The sequence below is a fragment of the Meles meles genome, chromosome 20, assembly GCF_922984935.1.
Source record: "Meles meles chromosome 20, mMelMel3.1 paternal haplotype, whole genome shotgun sequence".
In the NCBI taxonomy this organism is placed as follows: Eukaryota; Metazoa; Chordata; class Mammalia; order Carnivora; family Mustelidae; genus Meles; species Meles meles.
Genome location: NC_060085.1, coordinates 56274077 through 56295519, shown reverse-complemented (window position 1 = coordinate 56295519; position 21443 = coordinate 56274077). Strand labels below are relative to the sequence as shown.

The 21443-nt window shown below is 47.9% G+C and overlaps 1 protein-coding gene across 1 annotated transcript in view; it reads right to left on the bottom strand.

Annotated features, from left to right (window-relative positions):
* GRIP2 (glutamate receptor interacting protein 2) overlaps positions 1-19962 on the bottom strand; it is a 114747-nt gene extending 94785 nt beyond the window's left edge. Inside the window, exon 1 of the mRNA XM_045991761.1 lies at positions 19833-19962. The gene's annotated coding sequence lies outside the window, so the exon portion shown is untranslated. The remainder of the gene's footprint in view (positions 1-19832) is intronic.
* Positions 19963-21443: the final 1481 nt, after the last annotated feature.

Below are 21443 nucleotides of genomic sequence, written 5' to 3'. Positions count from 1 at the left end.
CGGCCGCCGAGGGTCGGGGGGTGGCCAGGCGGCCGCCAGGCGCTCCGCTCGGCTCGCGAGCCCGCGGCTGAGCAGCGACGCTCCCCGAGAGCGCGCGCTTTCCTCCGCGCTGGGGGGCGGGGCGGCAGGCGGCGGGCGGCGGGCGGCGGGCGGCGGGCGGCGGGCGGCGGGCGGCGGGCGGGGGCGGGAGCTGAGAACCAGGCTGGAGGGGGACCCCGCGGGCCGCGAGCGCTCTCGCCCCCGCCGCTCCCCTCCCACGGGTCCCACCGCCAGCATTCCAGGCTCCCCACCCCTGCGCTCTCCAAGTCACAGCCTAACAACGCTAATCACCGCCAATTCGTCGACGAATAAATGAGTGAAACAATGAATGCATTAAAGAAATCGAAAAGTGCGTGGATGAGTGAAGAATCGGGTGTATAGATGAGCAAGAAGATGAGTGCCTGAATGAATGAATGAGTTAGTGCATTGATGAATGAGAAAATTAATGACCGAATAAATGGGTGAAGGAATATGTAAATAAGTGACTAAGGGAATAAATGAATGAACCAGTGAATCAATGAGTGACTGAGTGCACCTTGGCGTCAGGCCGGTGAAACGCTCCACAGAAGGCCTCACCCCTGCCCTGGGAGGGAGGCCTTTGGGTTGCATCTTGCAGAGAAGACAGGGGAGGCCCCGGGAGGCCCGGGGAGGGCGGGGCCTGTCCCTGGACTCACAGCAAAGGCTGAGGCCAACAGGAAGGTCGGTCTGTGTGCAGGCTTTGTCTACTGGACACAATTACAGTTGCCCTTCATCTACCTAGCAACCGTTGAGCTCACCAGGTCTCAGAGATTCTGGAAAGAACAGCCAGGGAAGGGGCACAAGAGGGTCCTATTCTCAGAAGTCAGATTTGCTTCCTGTATAGGAATGGGGAGGAGGGGAAGGGGAAGGTGGGTGTGCAATCCAAGAAAGGAGTACTACACTGCCATAAAAAAGGAGAACATTCTTTCATAGATGACAAAATGAAGAACAGTATTTATATGTGCAGGAAACAAGAAGGAAGGCTCTACACTCATACTTCCTCAAGTATGTGGAAAATTATCTCTAGTGGAAACACTGGTACCTTCCAGAATGGGAATCACATGGCCAAGAGCAGGTGGGAGAGACTCACTTTTCATTGAATCCCCTTTTGTGCCTTTTGAAATTTTGAACCCTGGAAATGCATTACGTAGCCAAAAAATAAGCTAAATTTTTAAATAAAGTTTCACAACAATATTTATAAAAATATCTATCCCTCAGTAAAAGCTGTTTCCTCCCTGACCAAACAAGTCAGCCTATTTGCCTGGATATCCTCTCTCCCACATCCAGCTCAGAGAGGGAGAGGGCCTTCATGGTCATCAGCAGAGCCAAATATGAATGTGGTGATCAGTGCAGAGCACCTTCTATCCTTTGTGAATGTTGGGAGGAAAACAAACATCCTGTATTTGGATCCTTGGTTTGTCAGTTTTTAGCTATGTGTCTTTGGGCAACTTACTTCATTTTTTTGAGCCTCACATTCCCCACCTGCAAACCAGAGGTCATCATATTGTTCTTCCAGAGTCCAGTAAGGCTGGGGTCAGGTACTTGTATTCCAAAAGGTTTTTCAATGGTGCAACCCCAGGCACCTTGACCCTATCAGTAAAGCCACCTAAACTTTGGCCTTTAGAGGTACCCCTTTTGTAAGGTGAGGGTAACCTTTTTTTTTTTTTAAGTTTTTATTTATTTTAGAGAGAGAGAGAGAGAGCAGGAGCAGAGGGAAAGAGAGGAGACTCCCCACTGAGCAGGCAGCCTGATGTGGGGCTCTATCCTAGGACACTGGGATCATGACCTGAGCTGAAGGCAGACGCTTAACTGACTGAGCCACCCAGGCATCCCAGAGGGTAAACTTTTTTTTTTTTTTTTTTTTTTTTTGACAGACAGAGATCACAAGTAGGCAGAGAGGCAGGCAGTGAGAGAGAGAGAGAGAAGCAGGCTCCCTGCCGAGCAGAGAGCCTAATGCGGGGCTCGATCCCAGGACCCGAGATCATGACCTGAACCGAAGGCAGAGGCTTTAACCCACAGAGCCACCCAGGCACTGCAAGGGTAAGCTTTTTATGTGATCTTAGATCCCTAATACTTCAGCAGTGTTGGTATAATTAGCCCTATTTTACAAAGAAGGGCACTGAGGTTCAAAGAGGTTAACTGTCTTACCCAAGGTCACACAGCCAGGAATTGTCAGAACTGGCATTTAAACCGAGATCTGCCCAGCTCCAAGCACCCACAGACAGCACTGCCCACACAGACAGGGGATATATTTATCCCCTGTTTGTGCCCCTAAGATCCTCAGATGGGTCATATCCCAGCCCCGTATTAATTCTCAATTATTAATCACTTCAGTAAGTATGGCGCAGGCCCGGGGGTTAGGGCAAGGGAGGGGCAGATCTGCACTCAGGCCCCAGTCTGCAGAGTGCTGACTCCAGAACTTGTCTTCATGGCTGTGAGATTCTGACAAGGGAGTGAGTCTCCCCGGCAGGAGAATTGTGAATCACTGCTGTCTGCACCCAGATTGATGAGCTCCACAGCCTCGCGGCCTGCTGCTCAGAGGATGACAGAGCGGGGATGGCTGAAGAGAGGGAGGCAAACATACCAGCACCAAGGTCAAGAGGTGCTGGCAGAGAAGGGCAATGAGAAGGGCAGGGCATAGGAGAGGTGCTGCGGTGGCAGGAGAGAGTAAGAAGGGACATGAGGAGGATGGACAGCGTGATTGAGAGGAGGGTGTTCCAGTTATCCATTGTTGCAAATCAGGCCACTCTAAACATCAGGGACATAAAACAACCATTGTATTATGGCCACAAACTCTAAGGGTCAGGAATTTGGGCACGGCAGAGGAGCTGTCTCAGCTCCATGATATCGGGGCCTCAGCTGGGAAGACACAAAGGCTGGGGCTGGAATCATCTGTTGCTACACACTCTCTGGTGCCTGAGCTGGAATGGCTCAAAGGCTGAGCTCCACGGAGATGGTCACCCCAAGGGTCTGCCAATGGCCTCCCCATGTGATCTGGGCTTTCTCACAGCATGGCAACCTTTGGGCAGCGGAACCTCTTACAGGGCTCACAGCAAGGTGTACCAGAGCAGGTGTGCCACTGCTCAAGGGGGAAGCCTCGTCCCCATTCATAGGCTGGCCTCGGAAATCATCAAGCATCACTGCCTGTTCTCCTTGAGGCAGTCACAAGCCTCCCAAATTCCAGGGAGGTGACACTGAGCATCTCTTGTGGGAGGAAAGTCGAAGGGTCCAAGTATTTTTGAAACCCACGGAAGGGAGGAGATGTGAGAGGAAAGAAGAGGAACGAGGGTAACAGAGCAAGTCCTATCCACTGGAGGAGAAGTAAGAGAAAATGGTAATGTGGAAGAGCCAGAGAAGAAATCCCTTACTGGGAGGAGAGATGAAAGGAGTCACAGTAGTAGGAAGAGAAGGGAAGGGAAGGGAAAAGCAAAGCCAAGCAATGTGATTCGATGGGTGGAGAGGTAACATTAAGAATAGTAGCAAGAGGGGTCCCTGGGTAGCTCAGTCAGTTAAACGTCTGCCTTTGGCTCTGGTCATGATCCCACGGTCCTGGGATGGAGTCCCACATTGGGCTCCCTGCTCAGCAGGGTGCCTGCTTCTGCCTCTGCCTGCTGTTCTCCCAGCTTGTGCTTGCTCTCTTGATCTCTCTCTTTCTCTGACAAATAAATAACATCTTAAAAAAAAAAAAAAGAATAGTAGCAAGAAATGTTAACAGCAGCCTGACCAGGAAGAAGGGCAGTAGGAATGGGAGAGGCCCTTCTACAGTAGGGAGAGGAGAGAGAGATAGTGTGCAAATATGAAGAACAGTATTTGGGGAGTAACAGGAAGTAAAAAGTAAAAATGGCAGCAAGTGAGCAACCTTGCAATGAAATAGGATGGGGGAGATGTAGCTAACGGTAATGGAAAAAGCAGCAGGGGGATGTAATCAGAGGAACAGAAAAAGGAAAAGGAGCAAGAATGGGGGAGATGTGAATTAATGAATGAGAGCGGGAACAGGAGTAATAGGAGGGTATGTGGTAGAGTGGTTTAGGACCCGGAACACTCCTATTGTACCTATTTTCAAATCCACCCCCAAACTGCATCTCTGGTGAGTTTCTGAGCTGTGTCTCGGTCTTCGTATCTGTAAAATGGGGATGGCAATCCCAATCACAGCTCCCTGATAAGGTTGTCACAAGGGACAGTAAGTTTGAAGCATTTAGTGCCTGGCTCAGAGTGGGGCCGATGTAAGCATTAGATGCCATTCCTGGTTCTATTAATACCCTAGAAATGGGAGAGGTCCCCTGAGCGACAGAAGCAGCAGGGGTTGCCAGTAAGTCCTGCTGACTCAAAGGCCTGCCTGGCCTGTTGCTGAATCTCTGATGACCAGGGTGTGGCCCCTCCTTAACAACCTATCCCGCCACCCAGCACACTTGTTTCAAGGTGCCACCCAGCACACTTGGTTCATGATGCCCCCACCCCATGGCCTCTGAGCAGCTCTGTGGACAGGAGGTAGGAGGAGGACTGTAAACCCTGTCGTAGGCAGGAACCAAGAACCAAAGCAGGGAGAGAACTCAGCCAAGGTCACTCACCAAGGCATGGCAGGACCCGGGGTGCACCCAGGCTTCCAGGCTCCCCCTCCCAGGGCCCTCAGAGGAGAAGGGGCCCCTGTGCACTTGGTTCCAGGTGGTCAGGACTGGTACACTAAAACCTTCTTGACTCCCAACTCTGACTGCATTTCATGGGAACCTCAGAGCCTTTGGTTGGGAGGGCAGCAAGCACAACCCAGTCTGATGACGTGTGGGAGCGGAGCAAACCACTGGGGTGCAGGAAGGAACTAATAAGACTTCTCTTTCTCCCTGTTAATAAAGAAAGCAAGCTTTACTGGTATTTAATATATGACTTGAGTGTACTACATATATTTCATTTATAAGTATGTACACATTTGGGGGGTACACGCTCCCCAACTGTTTTCCCAAAAGTGTGTGAGACCACCAAAGTTCAGAGAAGCCTGGCAAATGTAATCACACTGTGCAAGCTAGCCCATCAGGGAAAGGTTACGTGTAATCGCCCGCTAACAATTGTGCTGTAATGACTGCGGGACCCCACCAGGGCTCCAGAAAGCCAGTGTGTTCTAGTCTGACTCTTGAACAGGACCTCACAACTCTGCTTCTCTTTCAAACTTGAGTCTGGGACTGGCTTCCATATCATCCTGAGCTTTTATTCCACTCCTCCCCTGATTATTGTTACCAAACAATCGGTAATCCTCCTTTTCAATATGTCCTTTCCCCTCCAAGAACATTATCCAAATAATTCCAAAGGGACTGCCTGGAAGCGGCATTGAGCACTGGAAAGGAGGACAGCTTCAGAATCCCTCAGGCCTAGCTTCAAATCTCAGCTGCGCTGCTGCCTTCGTCCATTCACTGGTTATTTGTTCAGCATCTACTACATGTGAGGCATGACACAAATTCCTTGCTCTTATGAAACTTATATCCTACAGGGACAACTTATTTGCTGCATGACCTCAGGGGGTCAGCGTACCTCTCTGAGTGTCATTTGCCTATGTGTGAAGTGGGGCTCAATAACCTCCAACCTTGCAGGACAGCTGTGATGAGAGGAGGTCTGGGGCCTGGGGCATTGATGGGAGGCATCCCAGGTGCCTGCGTTCCTAGAAGCGAACTCAGCCCAACTCCCTTATTCTGCAGCTCTTGACAAACAGAGTCAAGAGGGGGGCAAAGACTCATCCAAGGCCACTCATCCAAAGTGGGGCAGAGCAAGAGCTGGAGTCCAGAGATCTTCTCTTGTTTGTCTTTCCCCGAGTCTGAAGCTGTGTGTGGTCCAGCCAGGACTGAGGGGAATATCATATTCCTGTGTGGAAGAAAACACTCTGATTCCAGCGTCTACGTTCACCTTGTGCCAGCCTTCAAAATCCGAAGCCAACTTTTCCCCCTCACTTCACCACCAAGTGGTCATTGCAGGAAAACATCCCCAGTTCCCTTTGAGAAACAGCAGCGTCTGTGTTCTCCTCTAGGACTTTCATGGATTCCTGTATCACATTGAAGTCTTTCATCCATTTAGAGTCCTAGAGGAGAACATAGGCAGTAACCTCTTCAACACTGGCCACAGCAACTTCTTTCAAGACACGTCTCCAAAGGCAAGGGAAACAAAAGTGAAAATGAACTTTTGGGACTTCACCAAGATAAAAAGCTTCTTCTGCACAGCAAATGAAACAGTCAAAACAGGTAACCCATGGAATGGGAGAAGATATTTGCAAATGATGCTATAAACAAAGGACTGATATCCAAGATCTATAAAGAACTCCTCAAACTCAATACCCAAAGGTGCCTGGGTGGCTCAGATGGTTAAGCATCTGCCTTCAGCTCAGGTCATGATTCCAGGGTCCTGGGATCGAGTCCTGCATCAGGCTCCCTGCTCAGTGGGGAGTCTGCTTCTCACTCCCCTTCTGCTCCCCCTGCTTGTGCTCTCTCACTCTCTCTGTCAAATAAATAAATAATAATAAAATCTTTTTTAAAAAACCACCTCAACACCCAAAAAACAAATAAGTCAAAAAATGGGCAGAAGACATGAACAGACACTTCTCCAAAGAAGACATACAAATGGCCAATGGACACATGAAAAAGTTGGTGCAGCCACTTTGGAAAACAGTGTGACGGTTCCTCAAAAAATTAAAAATAGAGTTACCCTATGACCCTGCAATTGCACTACTGGGTAGTTAGCTCAAAGGCACAGATGTAGTGAAAAGAAGGGCCACATGCACCCCAATGTTAATAGCAGCAATGGCCACAACAGCCAAACCGTGGAAAGAGCCAAGATACCCTTCAAGAGATGAATGGATAAAGAAGATGTGGTCCATATATACAATGGAATATGACTCAGCCATCAGAAGGAATGAATACCCAACTTTTGCATCAACACAGACAGAACTGGAGGGGAAGGTACTAAGTGAAATAAGTCAAGCAGAGAAAGTCAATTTTCATATGGTTTCACTTACTTGTGAAACATAAGGAATATCATGGAGGACATTAGGAGAAGGAAGAAAAAATGAAGGGGGGTAGTCAGAGGGGGAGACAAACCATGAGAGACAATGGACTCCGGGAAACAAACTGAGGGTTTTAGAGGGGAGGGGAGTGGGGAGATGGGTGAGTCTGGTGATGGGTATTGAGGAAGACACATATTGCATGGAGCACTGGGTGTTATACGCTAACAATGAATCATGGAACACTACATCAAAAACTAATGATGTACTGGGGCACCTGGGTGGCTCAGTAGGTTAAGCCTCCGCCTTCGGCTCAGGTTATGATCTCATGGCCCTGGGATTGAGCCCCGCATCGGGCTCTCTGCTCAGTGGGGAGCCTGCTTACCCCTCTCTCTGCCTGCCTCTCTGCCTACTTGTGAACTCTCTCTGTCAAATAAATAAATAAAATATATATAAAAAAAAAACTAATGATGTACTGTATGGTGACCAACATAACAAAATAAAAACAAAATTAAAAATAACATCATCATCATCATCATCATCATCATCATCATCATAAAAAGAAAGGGACAGCAGCATCTAGAGTCTGAGCTAGAATAATGGCTTGGGAGCCCCAGGCAGCCCAGCACCTGAGTCCCATAGAAATGACTCTTCTTTAAATACCTATCCAGTTTGGCCACAGACATTCAGGGAAAGGCCCAGCATATGGGGAAAGGGTGAGGAGAAGCATGCAGGGGCGAGAATCAGTCTTCCTTTTCTCATCTCCAGAAGCTTGTCTCTAGCTACAAGCCTGCACATCTCACGCAGCGAAGCAAAACCCTGATCCCTGCCCCACCCTTTTGTGAAAAGACCAGTTGGTAGGCACAATGGGAGAAGTCTCACCCTTCCTCCAGCTACAGGGGCTCACCAAAGGATGATTTTATTGAATCCACAGGGGTCTCTGCTCCCAAGAGTCTTGGGATATATCCCAAGCTTTTAGTTCAGATGACTGTGGGTTATAGCCCAGAAGTAATGTGGGGCCATGTCCCCACAGGCAGACCTAGACTTAAAATTTGCAACCCAGACTTGAATCAACTCAGCCTCCGATTGGATTAAGGTGTTAGGCCCCAACTGCAGCTCTGTCACAGGAAAGGGCAAAGTCTTATCTGGAGAAAGGTAACAACAGGAAGATCCCTTTCTACCTCTCATGTACAATATCTGGCATTCAATTTAGAAAAAAACCTTTTTTTTACCAAACACATAAATAAACAGTATCAAATGAAAGAAAAAAAAACCTGATAGAAATAGATTCAAAGATGACCCAAATATGAGTGTTATCAGATGTGGACTTTAAGACAACCACGATTGATACGTCCAAGAAGATGCACCAAATGAAGAATTTTATCAGAGACCTGGAATCTGTAAGAAATAGCCAATTGGAAATTCAAGAGCTGAAAAACACTATCCCTAAAATCGAGAGCTCAATCAGTGGGTTTACAGGTGACTTTGCACGTCTAGAGAGAGACCTGTGAACTGGAAGATAGGTCAGTAAAATTTATGCAGAAAAACATCTCCAAAATAAAGAGGAGAAATAATGGAAAACACAGGAAAGAGACGCATGGCATGTAGTGCAGAGGCAGCATGGAGCAGAAGCAGTAATTCTGATAACGACCACGAATCTTCCAAAATCGGTGAAACACATCAAACCACAGTTCACATACACCTGAAGCAGGAGAAATACACGGAAAACCACACCCATATGCCTGTAAGAGTAAAACTGCTAAAATCCAAAGGCAAATAAATAAATAACTTAAAAGCAGTCAGAGGAAAAAAGATACTTGACCTTCAAAGGAACAACATTCATATGGACAGTGAAATTCTTGGTAGAAACCTTGTAAGGTAGAAAACAACAGACAGCCTCTTTTAAAGTACTGAAAGAAAACAACTGCCAATCCCAAATTCTGGACCAAGGGGAAAAGAAATCCTACAACAATGAAGGTAAAATAAAGATGTTTACAGACAACTTAGAGAAACATGGTCAACAGACCACATAAAAAGACATTCTATAAAGAGTTCTCCAGCAGGTCAATAACCCTGCAAGGAAATATGAACATGCAGGAAGGAATGAAGGGTACATTTGGAATAAATTGAAATGAACCTTGATCATACAAAAAGCTATAGTGATGACTTCTGGGAGTTCAAAATTATATATCACTAAAATGTGGGACAACAAGGGAAGTACAGATAAGGAGTTAAAGGAGTATAAGGTCCTAGCATTGTCTGTCATGTGATAAAAGCATGTTATAATATTGAGTAACCACTAAATTATGAGAGAGCAAAACTAATAAACTAGCAGAGGGGGAAATGAAATACTAAAAAGGAAAGAGAACAGGAAACAGAACATATAACCAGTGGTACAGATGGGAAACAAAGAATAAGTTTGTAAATATAAAATGGAATCAATTCAATAAATTTTTAAAAAATATTTTTTATTTATTTGTTTGACAGAGAGAGCACAAGTAGGTAGATAGGCAGGCAGAGGGGAAGGAGAATCAGGTTCTCTGCTGAGCCGGGAGCCTGACTCAGGGCTCAATCCCAGGACCAAGGAATCATGACCCAAGCCGAAGGCAGTCGCTTAACCCACTGAGCCACCCAGGTGCACCCAATTCAATAAATATTTTTAAACTCCCTACTAAGTGCAGAGACAATGCTTAATGCATAATACACAGATAAGGGGGTCCCAGTCCCTTGCACCTTATCATTTAATAGGGATTTGAAGGAGAGGGAGAAATCTTGTCGTATCCTATTGAAATTCAAGTGAGGCTTCATGAGGGAGTGATATTTGAGCCAGACCCTTAAAAACGGGAAAGATTTTCACAGGTGGTGGGACTGGCCTGCTAGGAGGACATGGGCAATATAGCCAAATGGCCAGGGGTAGTCAGGAGAGAACAACAGTTTAAATGGAGCAGAATATTGGCACACACAAGTCACAGGAGAAGAATGCAGGCCTGTTGGGCCAGAGGAGAAGCATCCCTTTGCTGCTAACCCAAGGAATGAAGATCATATTCCATATCATGAAAACAAATATCTAGAAGGAGTCAGTCTCATGCTCCCATTTTATGGATGAGAAAATTGGAACTTGTAAGCAAGAGAAACGTTTTTAGTACACGCATTACATGGACTGATGTGGGTTTTAGAAACCACATTCTTGGGGCGCCTGGGTGGCTCAGTGGGTTAAGCCTCTGCCTTTGGCTCAGGTCATGATCTCAGGGTCCTGGGATCGAGCCCCACATCAGGCTCTGTGCTCATCAGGGAGCCTGCTTCCCCCTCTCTCTCTGCTTGCCTCTCTATCTGCTTGTGATCTCTCTATATATATCAAATAAATAAAATCTTAAAAAAAAAAAAGAAAGAAAGAAAGAAACCACATTCTTGTGGCCTTTGCTGAGGATGGATTGGAGAGGCAAGATCAGAAATGGGGAGACCAACGAGGAGGTTTGCGTGATGGTCCAAGTGAGCAAAAGGGGGCCTGTCCTGGGGCAATGACCAGAGAGAGAGAGAGAGCTGTAGGCTCATAGGGGTGACATTGTGTGATGTAGCTGTGCTCCAGCAATGAAGGCTGGCTGAAAAACTCCATGTGTATGAGTCAGGGTTCTCCAAAGAAACAGAACAAAGAGGATGTGTGTGTATATATATATGAAGATTATATATACATAATGAATAAGAAATTGACTCACGTGGTTACGAAGCCTAAGTCCAGCCCAAGGAGAGCCAATGATGTGAATTCCAGTCTGAGTCCAAAGAGCAATGAACCAGATCAAAGACAGTTAGGCAGAGAAAAAGAATTCTTTCTTACTCAGCTTATTATTCTATTTAGACCTACAACAGGTTAGATGAGGTCCACTACGTTGGGGAAGACAAGCTGCTTTACTGAGTCTACTGATTCAAATGTTAATCTCATTCAGAAACACCCTCATATGTGGACACCCCATGGCCAGTCGCATTGATGGATGACATTAGCCATCATGCCACGTTAGCCATGGGCCCTCTAGTCAACATGCTCAGGGAGAGGCCCCGGCCTAGGCCTAGAACACGCAGTGTGAAAGCACCCCCTAGAGCTTGGGATGATGATCTTGTGAACCTCTTGGGAAAAGGAACTAGCGTGTATCAGTCCTTGGCAAGTTTGTACCAGGCTAAACACAGGGCTAAAGCATGATCTTATTTAATGCCCAAAAATCATCCTCAGATGAGGGTCTGCATTTTTTGTTTCCCTTTAGAGATGAGGGAACCGAGTCTCAGAGATGTAAAGTGTGGCAGAGCAGGAACTCAAAGTCTATCTAACTCCAAAGCTCACATTCCTTCCATAGCATCTGCCAGGGCATACAAATGACTGAAACCCACATGTGTTAAGTTACAGTAACATCTCCTGCTGTATAAAATATGATCTCAGTTAATTTCCCACTCATGTGAAGTTCAAAACCACCTCCTCTAAGCAGCGATTCAGAGATGGAGTTTCTTCCACGTTGTGACCCCACCATCTCGCCATGGTCATCTACATTATGCTGGTGAGAAGGAAAATGGGAGGCAGGAAGGTCTCAAAGGGCTTTGGAGCCCAGGCCTGGAAGAGGCTTCCTTTCATCCCATATAATGTAGAGAGAGAATGCATGGTCTTAGGTTAGGTTTCCTCAAGGCAAAACCTTAGTCAGACTGTTACGCATGATTTACTTATGGAGAGTTCCATTGTCACTAGAAAGAGTGTGTTTGGGGGAGGGGGAAGGGCTGCAGGATGAGGCAGGAAAGAAATCACACAAAGAAGTGGTTTCTGAAAAGGTCTAGCCTCAGCCGGGTCCCACAAGTTGCCCTGGAACATGAGTAATACTAGAGGGGATGTTTCATCGTCCCACGGGAAGAGTGTAGCATCCCAGAAATTCCCCGGGGAGGCTCCTGTTGGCTGAAAGCCATTCTCCACCAAAAGGTGCAGCTGGGAGCTGTTCCGCAGCCAACACTTGCAGAAGCCAGGAGGTGCGCCACTTTGGTGACGGGGATCTGGGTGGAGCACCAGCAGTATCTACCGGAACGTGAGAGAGAGAAAAAGCTTCTACCAACGAGAGCAGAGGACCAGGGTCGTGAAAGATAAGCCAGAGTTTTCTAAGAGTGGGAACTTCGCAGTACTGATATGCTATGAGATAAGCGCTCGCCTCACATCTGAGCTCATTTTTGTGCCCAGGCTAGCCTTGTCAAACTGTATGCTAAGGATCAGACTCTCACTGCCTCAACCGTGACCTCTTGAGGGCAACTTTGGGTCTATTTCACTTTCGGTCAATGCTCCTTTCTCCAGCTCCACGCTGTATGCCAGGCCCACAGGTGCCAGAATCTCTCACAAAAGTTCCCAGCCCCCAAGGAGCTGGGGAACCGGCGAGGAACGCAGACAGCTAGGTAAGTGGGTCACCACAAGACAAGACTGGCGGAGAAATGCCCCCAAGGTGTTCCCCACACTTGGTCCCGTGCTCAAATTTCTCTTGAGCAGAACAGATGCTAGGTATTCACTGAATGAAGGAGAAGAGGTCCCCAAAGCCTAGCTCAGTCCCTGGCATGGAATAGGCTGCTCAAGAGAAATCTGTAGAACAGCTGTCCCTGGGGCTAGTTTGGGGCTCAAAAATTACTGTGCTTTCTGGTCACTCATCCATTCTGGCTAAGCTGGATGTTGAGTTGAACGTGTCTGTTCAGACCCCAGAGCTGCCCAGCTGTCTGAGGCCCCCACCCCAGCGGAGAGGCCTATTGCCAGAACCCAGCTGCTCTCCACTCCCCATCCTCTTCCTCATGTCTTTGCAGGAACAGGATATTGAGAGGGTTTAGCGCTGGATAAAAAAATGTTACTTTGGTCCTTCATCCACTGTAATCATTATCTTTGTCAGCTGGGGCTGCCACAACAGAATGCCAAAGACGAGGTGGCTTAAACCACCAAAATTTATTTTCTCACAGTTCTGAAGACTGGAAGCCCAGGAGGAAGGTGCCATCAGGGTCACTGTCTGGCAAGGGCTCTCTCCCTGGGGTGCAGATGGCTACCTTCTCACTGCATCCTTAATGGCCATCCTTAATGGCTCCCCCGAAGAGAGAGTGCTCTGCTGTCTCTACCTCGTCTCATCATGAGGACCCATCCTCATGACCTCATCCAACTCTAATCACCTCTCTAAGTCCCCACCTCCAAATACCATCACATTGGGGTTAGGGCTTCAACTTGAGAATTGTGGAGGGAGGTGGGGGGACACAATTCAGTCCACAGCCCCCATCTACTATGTGTTGGCTCAGGGCATAAAAAGTCAACAAGAGAGACATAGTCCCTGCCCTTGTGGAGCTTACATTCTAGCTGGAAAGGGAGAAAAAAATGGGAGAAAAGTTAAAATATATATGAGATACAATGAGTGATGAGGAGAACATAAATCGGGGGGACAATGAGGGGCTAGTGTTTAAGCAGAGATTTGAGTGGTGAGAAGGCCATCATGAGACACACAGAGCACTGAGGGCGGCCCCAGCAACTGGAAGATCAGGGAGGCAAGAGATGGTGGTCAACAATGAGGTCAGAAAAAATGGCAGAGCCTGATCCCACAGGCTCTGGAGGCCCCCATAAGGCATTTGGATCTCACTCTAAGGGCAACTGGAAACCACAAAGGGGTTTTAGGCAGGGGAGAGATATGGTCAGATTTATATTTCTAAAAGTTCCTTTGAGGTTTTGGGTGGGGTCCATTCTCCAAGGGAGCAGACTTCAAGAGGGATGAAAGTGGGGTGGCAGATGGAGGCTGGGTTGAGGTCTAGAACTGAGGTAGTGGCCTGGGGCAAAGCAGTGGCATTAGGGACAGAGAAGGTGGGGAGTTACATAGCAGTATCACTATACAAGGCAGCTGATACAGAAGGAAATGGGTTGGAGCGCACTGGAGGCAGAGTCAACAGAGGATGCTGATGGTTTGCATGTGAGAGTGAGAGCTGGGGAGAGGTTAAGGAGGACCCCGAGGTTTCTGGGTGCACAGGGTCCCCTAAATCTAGACAAGGAAAAAAGAGTCCAGGAGGCTAGCAAGAGCACAGGTCTGATGGAGAAGATCAAAAGTCCCATTCTATTTGCTCTGACAACAGAGAGTCATTGAGGGCTCTCCAGGCAGGACAGTGACCTGGTGACAGTGATGAAGGGGAGTGTCCTGAATCAAATGCTCTCTTCACTAAATGCCTTCCCTGCTGTGGGACTTTCCCAGAAGGCTGAACTTCAACAAATGTCTTTTGTCCATTCTGTTCCCGGAGAGAAACAGACCATATCCCCCTTTTCCAGTTGCTAGGACACTAATCTCTTCGAGAAAGGCGTGGGAACATCTGGTTGGTGGGAACAGTGCTTCTGGGAATCTCCTTTGTAACTGTGACTCTATTGATTCTCCCGGTGCTCCAGGGTTCTCCAACGAGGCAGCATGGCAGCTCACAGCCAGTCCTGTGGGCAGCAGAGAGGAGAGCTGGCAGAGGGGAACGGAGTCCCTTTCAGTGAGTACTGACTGGATGCCAGGCCTGTGCTGAGGCACTTGCCTTTGTGTGGGAACCATCATTTATCCCAGAGGGGCCAGCGCTCATAGAGAAGAAGAGGCATCCAAGCTTTATCTTTCTTTCAAAGAAGGATACTGGTTTTGCATCTGGTATCCTCCATCTCCTCACTAGAATTCCATGAAGCTGATCCTTTGTTTGTCCACTCCTGCACCCCTCGTGCATCGAGAAATGTCTGACGTGGAATAAGAACAGTACTTAGCATTTGTGGGGTGGTTCCTAGCTGCCTGGCACTTTGGTAAATGCTTTGCATGTCTTACTTCACTTGGGCTTCAACATGACCCCAGGAAGTGGATATTGGTTTGTCCCTGTTTTACAGGTGAGGAAGCTGAGCACAATGAGATGAAATAGCCTAAGAAGTAGCGGAACTGGTGATCCCAGGCAGTCCGGCTCCAGAACCTGGGTTCAGAGCGGTAAGACAAGTTGTTGAATGAATCAGTGACCCTGCCCCTGACACACAGAAAAACTGTGTTCCTCACTAGGACCTCCCATCACCCTCCCTCATACAACAGTGGCAGGCTTCGTCTGCTGTCATCTTTGTGGGGTATGGACTTGGGGGGGGGGGTTCCCCACTGCTCCCTCTGGACCACAGGTGGGTTCTGCTCAGAACCACCCAAGTGCAAGGTCGCTGGCTTCCCTTCAGGCCATGAGCAGCTTGCAGGCTCCGGGCACTTTCACCACCATGGATGGAGTGGGCAAGTAGTGGACTGTGTACCCACTAAGTCAGAGCTGAGAGATGCCTCAGGGCTCAGACAGTGTCCTTCCTGCTGCTCTCTCAAGCAATGGTCCTCAGGGTACCAGTGAGGACAACCAGACACCTTCAGCCTCCGGCTCCTTGTGCAGACTCTACTGACCTCATCCCTTATCATGGCCTCACCTCTCCTCTTCCTCAATTCAGAAAACTGTTCAATATTCTGAGGCCCAGGACACCTGGCTCTTCGACTGTTCTTCCCAAATCTATTGATTAGAACATGAACTTATGCTCTGACTCAGGGTTTCAATTTTTGAAACCCAAAAGGCCAGACTCAGAAAAATCAAAATGGCATTTGAAACTTACCAATCTTGGCCTTGGAATTGAGAGTTCCTGGCATTTGAAACTCAAGTCTCAACTTTTCAAATTAAAAAGTCTTAGCTTCTGAAATTCCTGGCATTTGAAACTCCAAAGTCTAGACTTTCAAAATGGAATGGATGGCACTGGGAGATAGGGAGAGGACAAAGGATTCAGGGATAGGGTAGGGGGCGTGTGTGTGTATGTGTGTGTGTGTTCACATGTATGGGGGAAACATCAGTAAATATTTGTGGATGAAAGGTTAACAAAACCCTTTCCTTCTCTTAAGGATAGATTTGACCTTGGATTAAGGTACTAGCTCTGTCAACCCTAGAAACCAGAAAAAAGGTGGAATGTTGGCTGTGTTGCCAGGCAACATTGCTTATGTTAAAAAATGGCTCTTGACTGGTGAATTACATCTAGACTAGAAGGACAATGAATGAATTATAAGTGCCTAAGGGGGATGCCATTATGTTGAGCTTTCTTGTGTACAAAGACTCCTAGAACTGGGTGTGTCCTCGCAGGCACCCTGGAAGCTTTGATATGGAGCTGTTGTTACAAGAGACATAGGCTACTATGGCATGAGTCTGGATACCCAAACCTACCCAATGTACATCTCATTTCCTGGGCCAAAGTTGTCACCTGGGGACCAAACATGACTAACTCTTGGACTGCTGTGGAGACTCCTGGGAATGGGAAAGTCCTGGTGCTACCCTTAAGCAGGCTATTCTTGGAATGCAACAAGCATGTCCTATGGTCAGGTGTGAATTTCATTGTTCCGATGAATTCAAAGAAGACGCTTCCCCCCCGTAGACTTCCTCCTTAACTCATGTCTCTGCTTCAGTTACAGCTAACGAAGCACTTGGAATAGTTAACTTAGCTAGAGCAACATCTAAAGGAGGGGAAGGCAATGCTCACTACTGGCCTAGGACTTCAACATACTGTATAAGAATTCATATCATCTCACATCACTCCCTTCAGGGGAGGATATAATGCCTGTTTTACAGATTAGGAGACTGAGACTCCCAGAGGTAGAGACTTGCTGAAAGCCATGCAGAAAACAAATGGCAGAGCTAACATCAGGAAGATGCAGATTTAAGTGCTGATTTGTTGGGGCACCTGCGTGGCTCAGTGGGTTGAGGCTTCTGCCTTCGGCTCGGGTCATGATCCCTGGGTCCTGGGATCAAGCCCCGCATCAGGCTCTCTGCTCAGCAGGGAGCCTGCTTCCACCTCTCTCTCTGCCTGCCTCTCTGCCTACTTGTGATCTCTGTCTGTCAAATAAATAAATACATAAATAAAGATCTTTTAAAAAATTAAGTGCTGATCTGTTGGGTACAAGCTGGCAGGTCTTGTGGGCTATTGTGAACCTCAGTCTCTCCCTTGAAATAAGTGGATGTAATTACACTACCATACAAGGAGGCCATGAGGCTTGAGATAGTCCACTTTCCGATGTCAGGTGCTAAGTGCAGCAGAATTTAAAATCTCCCCCCTCTATCCTCATCCTGTCTGATGCCAACCCATCCCAGGGCTGTACTATCTAGCAGCAGTCTGTAGTTGCCATTGGCTGCATGGCAGATGTCCCCAGTTCTGCAGAGCAGCATTTCCAAGGCACAGATTATCCCAGATCACAGCTAGAACAGAGGTTCTGGCTGTGTCAATAGCCAAATCTGATTTAAAATGGGGACCCTGATTGCCAGCATTCCAGAATCACCTCTGGCAAATGTGAGCAAACATCGCTGTCATTAAAGCAGTTAGAGAGAGTCCATTCGTTCAATAAATATTTGATGAACACCTGCCACATGTCAGGCATTGTGAATACCATTTTCTGTGAGCATGCATAATCCTTGCCCTTAGAGTTTCAGTCTGGTTAGGAAGACAGACACTGATCAAGTAACCACTCAAATTAATGTATATTTTTTCAACTCTAGCAAATGTTGCAAAGGCAAATTGCAGGGTACTACAAAAATTTGTAACAGGACATCTGTTGTAAACTGCTGTTGTTATTACCCACAAGCCTCATTCCCTCATTTTCTCAGTTTTCATTTGGGGACCCATGTTTCTCTCTCATCAGCCCATGTGATTCAGATGGGAATGAGCTGAAGGTAGACATATAATGCCAGCCAGTCAGAACATTCCACTTCCTGACCACTTCAGTGACTGGTCAAAGATTTGCATGTGACCTAAGTCTGGCCAATGAGATTAAACTCTGGGACTTTTTTAAGGACAATTAGGGAAAGTAAGTTCTCTCTGCACTGGGGTTTCTAAACTTAGAAAGGTAGAAAATCTGGGTCTGCCGTGGGGACCCCACTCCCGCGGGACAGACTACCTAAGCGTGGAGTCCCACAAAAGAAAGTTGAGAGATTAGTCATTAGGCAGCTTCCCGTGTCATCTGAGACCTGAGGTCCAGCTCTATCTGAAGCCATTATCCCTAGGCTTTTCTGTTATCTGAACCAACAGTCACTGTTTTTGGCTTAAGTCAATTTAAGTTTTCTTTCCACCACTTGCAATCGAGAGCTCTGCCTAGTACAGGACCAAAGGATCTTGGAAGACTTCCCTGAAAAGTGACATTCACACTGAGTGCTGAAGGACAAGTAAGAGTAAACTAGGCAAAGAGGCCAAGTCTGAAATCAGCAGTTTTGGACCTTGAAAACCTTGAGAAATACAGGAAAGGGGAGGGCCCTCATCCTGTGTGCAGAAAAGGCATTCGCAAAGGGAGATCATCGTGGGGAAAAGGCAAATCACAAATCATACCTAATGCTTCAATAACTCATTGTCTTTTGTTCCAATAGGGACAGACATGCTCATCTCTATTCACTTTTGATAAGACCTACCTACATTATAACAACAAGCTCCTTTTGCAGACAGAAAGATGCCCTTCCCTGCACTGGCCATTCCCAAGAGGGCAAGGCCCAAGCCTGCCTTTGAAGCTTCTCTCCTTCTCCTTGGAGGCAGAAGTATTTTTTTTAAAGGGAGGAGGAAATTAACATAAAAAGTAATAACAGACCGAAAATGGGGCCTGTTTCAAATGCAAATAACCATTTCTTAATTTACCAGTTTTATAACACAGTGTAATTTTGTGTTTCAGATTTTTTAAATTTTTAAGTGTTAGTTTTTTTCATTATGAAAGTAATATAACCATATTTTGGGATATGCAGAAGAGAAAAAAACCCAACTCTTTATAATTCCCTTGTTTCCACTCAACCAAAGTTAGTTTCTTTGGCGTTTTTCTTCTTTTTGTTCCATGCAGTGTGTAGCCCAGTGCTTTTCAGACTCTGATATACCAGCAGATCACCTAAGGATTTGGTAAAATGCCGATTCTGACTCAGTAGGTCAGAGGCAGGGCCAGGGAATTTTAATAAACTCACAGATGATGTCACTGCTAGTCCTGGACCACACGCTGAATCACATAGAGCTGGGGTCAACCCCAGGCTGTGTGGTTTTAGGCAACCCACTCAGCCTTTTAGCTCCAGTTCCTAAGTCCTGGTTCTTAGCCGAGGGTCTGCCATTGACAGTAAGAGACATCCAAGGCACCCATGACTAAGCACGGCCAAAATGTCACTGGGAGGACTATGTGGGTTTGAGGAGCCACTGAGGTAGGGATGAGATTCCTGAGAAGCCCGCTCCAGAGGGAGGCTCTAAGGACGATGGCCCAGTAACTTCAGGGCTCTGTCTTCCCGGGGCCAGAGTGGAACTGCTCAGGGTGTGGAGCAGAGGCGGAAGCTGCCACCCACATCTCCCATTCTCCATCCTCCTACCATGCCCACCCCTCCGCCACAGGAAAGTTACACAGATTTCATTAATCTTGGCTGCCGAGGTGGGACTGATGATTTCAGATCTCAGCCTTGCCCCTGTCCACCGGATGTGTTCCCAGCTAAAATCTTAGCATATTAAACCCTAAGGTGTCTGCTTGGGAGGGGGGCACTTTCAACAAGAGATGTGTGTTAAGTCTCCACAGCTCTAGGGAGAGCTGATCATCTCCCTTATGCCTACCACACACAGCATCTGCTCCTCTCCCCGAGCATCCCACAGCAGAAAAGCGCCCCCTCATAGCCTGGTGCTTGATGGTCTATGATCTGATCCCTTGTAACTTTCCTGCCTCATTTTCTTCTGCCCCGCACTCTAGCCACACTGAAGGGTTCCCAAGCCCCACTTGCACGCCACTGCCGTGTTACTTCCTCTGCCTCAAATGCCCTTCCCTACCTTGATCATCGAAGAACAGCTTCAGTTTAGCCCTCGGAACCGGTCACAGGTCTCCTTCAGAAGCCTTCCAGACCCTCTCATGCAGTGGCTGACCACTTGCCCTGAGCCTCCTTCGTGCCGTGTCTTGCACGGACCTGACACAGGGCACAACTCTTGTTACCAGCTGGCTTAGGAAAAAACGAGGGGGAGGATTCATTGGTTTGCCTAAGGGAAAGTCCTGGTGGTAGAGTTGGCTTCAGACACGGCTGCGACAAAGGGTTAAACTGTGCCCCTGGAACCCCGCTTCTAGCTGTGGATTGGCTCTGCCTTCTTTTCTGTGGGTTTCTCCCTCACGAAGTTCCTCGCAACCGCACACGCCGCCTCTTACCTCCAAGTTCCGGGAAAGACTTCACCCTCCCAGTAGCCCTGCAAAAGCCCCAGAATCAAGTCTCAGGGTCTGGCTTGGTCACGTGCTGATCCTTGACCCAATCACTGCGGAGGAGGGGATGACGGGCTCTCATTGGCCCAGCCTGAGTGCCGTGGCCATCCCCGGAGCAACAGGTACTAGAATAGGGAGGGGCCGTTTTTGGAGGGAAACCGGAGCTCTGGAACCAGAGGCCAAGTCGGCGCCAGGCAGCCCAAACCCGTAAGCGCCCACCTTGGATGTCTTAGAGCACTTTTCACATTGTATTATTTGTTTATAGCTCTCTCCTCCAGCTAGTTAGGAACGAGGGTCTTTCTAATTTCTAATTCCGGAACACCATTCCAGCCTAAGGGGCAAGGAGCTTAATAAATGGCCATTAAATTGTACATTTTAGGCATCGCCTTGCGGTGTGACCTACATAGCAAGTAAATCAGAACAGGGTCTGACAACGAGTTTTGTGATATGTATGTTAAGGTAATGCTTCCTGACATTTTTTAAAAAATCATAAAGTGAGTTTTTTGCTCAGTGTCAGAGCCCATACAGGGCGAGTCCGTGGGTCTCTCGTGGAATCCTCCGGATGCTGGAGAAAGCAGGGCCCCTCTGTCCTCAACAGGCGAGAAACCTGAGTGGCCCACATCACTAAGTAGATTATCTGAGGTAACACGGTGGAATTGGTGGGAGTTAATCCCACCCAGGCTGACTTTCCAGGCCTGGCTGATGGTTTGCTGAAGAGGTTCTCAATTCAGGGGGACAGAGAGAGAGAAAGATCTCGGAAGCACCTTCTGGGGCTTTTTGAAGATATTTCCCTTCGTTTGGGTTCCCTCAGAGGCAAACCCCGAGATGAAGATTGAAGTGTCCATGTTTCACTTGGGAGGGGATCCAGGGTGCGCTGCTGAGAAGAGTGTTCGAGAGTGTTCGAGGGAGTCCGAGAGGGGAAGGCAGCCAGTGGTGCAAGCGTCCGACACGGACAGCGCTGTGAACAACTGGAGCGGAAGGCCGTGGAGACCAGCGGAGGGCCAGGGAAGAGCTCAGAGCAGTCCCACCCCAGGGGCAAGGGATCTGGCCTGTTTTACCCTGACTCTCTTCAGCCATTGGTTGGGGCTGCTCCCTGGGACAATGCTTTGCCCAAGGTTGCCCAAGGCTAGAAAAAGGCCTCGCCCCGCCAGATGGACAGGCCGAGGGCCTCAGGGGGGGCACTGACAGAAGCT